Source organism: Penaeus monodon, chromosome 30 (assembly GCF_015228065.2).
Source record: "Penaeus monodon isolate SGIC_2016 chromosome 30, NSTDA_Pmon_1, whole genome shotgun sequence".
NCBI classification, from domain to species: domain Eukaryota; kingdom Metazoa; phylum Arthropoda; class Malacostraca; order Decapoda; family Penaeidae; genus Penaeus; species Penaeus monodon.
The window spans coordinates 38,003,283-38,003,666 of NC_051415.1; positions in this window are offsets into that span (position 1 = coordinate 38,003,283).

Genomic DNA, 384 nt, shown 5'->3' on the forward strand with positions numbered 1-384 from the left:
AGGTACTCATGGGAAGCCAGTCTAAACTCCTAAGTAAAGGGCCCTAGGCAAGACTCAGGTTAATACTATATGAATTGTAACCAAGCTTACTTTGCAGAATAGGCTATTGATCAATATAGTACGATAGCCAAGTTCGCAAAATTGGAGTGAACCAACAGCATGTATACTAAAGCCGTCTTTGGTAGTGTACAAACTACCAACGTGTTGGGACTTTGGCTGATGTCATTAATCCTTAAAAATGCTGATTGGTTGGTGAATACGCTGCCAGGCATAGGGCGAGCTTGGGAAAAACTATCGAACACCTCTTTTCACTCTGGACGTTAAGGTATCAACAATAACATCACAGCACACATGACCGTTCGAGACTTATCCAGAGACTCTTTG